Source organism: Oncorhynchus mykiss, unplaced genomic scaffold (assembly GCF_013265735.2).
Source record: "Oncorhynchus mykiss isolate Arlee unplaced genomic scaffold, USDA_OmykA_1.1 un_scaffold_119, whole genome shotgun sequence".
Taxonomy (NCBI): Eukaryota; Metazoa; Chordata; class Actinopteri; order Salmoniformes; family Salmonidae; genus Oncorhynchus; species Oncorhynchus mykiss.
Genome location: NW_023493660.1, coordinates 576706 through 578473, shown reverse-complemented (window position 1 = coordinate 578473; position 1768 = coordinate 576706). Strand labels below are relative to the sequence as shown.

Genomic DNA, 1768 nt, shown 5'->3' with positions numbered 1-1768 from the left:
TAATCTACCTATCCCCCTCCTCTGTACCTGTCTGTAGAACCAGTAATCTACCTATCCCCCTCCCCTGTCTGTAGAACCAGTAATCTACCTATCCCCTCCTCTGTACCTGTCTGTAGAACCAGTAATCTACCTATCCCCCTCCTCAGTCTGTAGAACCAGTAATTTACCTATCCCACTCCCATGTCTGTCGAACCAGTAATCTACCTATCCCCCTCCTTTGTACCTGTCTGTAGAACCAGTAATCAACCTATCCCCCTCCTCTGTCTGTAGAATCAGTAATCTACCTATCCCCCTCCTCTTTCTGTAGAACCAGTAATCTACCTATCCCCCTCCTCTGTACCTGTCTGTAGAACCAGTAATCTACCTATCCCCCTCCTCAGTCTGTAGAACCAGTAATTTACATATCCCCCTCCCATGTCTGTCGAACCAGTAATCTACCTATCCCCCTCCTTTGTACCTGTCTGTAGAACCAGTAATCAACCTATCCCCCTCCTCTGTCTGTAGAATCAGTAATCTACCTATCCCCCTCCTCTTTCTGTAGAACCAGTAATCTACCTATCCCCCTCCTCTGTACCTGTCTGTAGAACCAGTAATCTACCTATCCCCCTCCCCTGTCTGTAGAACCAGTAATCTACCTATCCCCTCCTCTGTACCTGTCTGTAGAACCAGTAATCTACCTATCCCCCTCCTCTGTCTGTAGAACCAGTAATCTACCTATCCCCCTCCTCTGTACCTGTCTGTAGAACCAGTAATCTACCTATCCCCCTCCTCTGTACCTGTCTGTAGAACCAGTAATTTACCTATCCCCCTCCCCTGTCTGTAGAACCAGTAATCTACCTATCCCCCTCCTCTGTACCTGTCTGTAGAACCAGTAATCTACCTATCCCCCTCTTCTGTCTGTAGAACCAGTAATCTACCTATCCCCCTCCTCTGTCTGTAGAACCAGTAATCTACCTATCCCCCTCCCCTGTCTGTAGAACCAGTAATCTACCTATCCCCCTCCTCTGTCCCTGTCTGTAGAACCAGTAATCTACCTATCCCCCTCCTCTGTCCCTGTCTGTAGAACCAGTAATCTACCTATCCCCTCCTTTTTCTGTAGAACCAGAAATCTACCTATCCCCCTCCCCTGTCTGTAGAACCAGTAATCTACCTATCCCCCTCCCCTGTCTGTAGAACCAGTAATCTACCTATCCCCCTCCCCTGTCTGTAGAACCAGTAATCTACCTATCCCCCTCCTCTGTCCCTGTCTGTAGACCCAGTAATCTACCTATCCCCCTCCCCTGTCTGTAGAACCAGTAATCTACCTATCCCCTCCTCTGTACCTGTCTGTAGAACCAGTAATCTACCTATCCCCTCCTCTGTCCCTGTCTGTAGAACCAGTAATCTACAGATCCCCCTCCTCTGTACCTGTCTGTAGAACCAGTAATCTACCTATCCCCCTCCTCTGTCTGTAGAACCAGTAATCTACCTATCCCCCTCCCCTGTCTGTAGAACCAGTAATCCACCTATCCCCCTCCCCTCTCCTTCCCTCTCCTCTCCTTCACTTCCCTCTCCTCCCCTTCCCTCTCCTCTCCTCCCCTCCTCCTCTCCTTCCCTCTCCTCCCTCCTCCTCTCCTCCCCTCCTTCCCTCTCCTCCTCCTCTCCTTCCCTTCCCTCTCCTCTCCTCCCCTCCTCCTCTCCTCCCCTTCCCTTCCCTCTCTTCCCCTCCCCCTCTCCTTCCCTCTCCTCGCCTTCCTTCTCCTCTCCTTCCCTCCCCTCCTCCTCTCCT

The 1768-nt window shown here is 50.9% G+C and overlaps 1 long non-coding RNA gene across 1 annotated transcript; it reads right to left on the bottom strand.

Annotated features, from left to right (window-relative positions):
- Nucleotides 1-1124: 1124 nt before the first annotated feature.
- LOC118947023 lies at nucleotides 1125-1421 on the bottom strand. The gene is made up of 2 exons (XR_005041651.1): nucleotides 1389-1421; nucleotides 1125-1267 (listed from the first exon to the last, which is right to left on the bottom strand). It is a non-coding gene; the product is annotated as an uncharacterized LOC118947023 (long non-coding RNA).
- Between the last annotated feature and the right edge of the window lie 347 nt (nucleotides 1422-1768).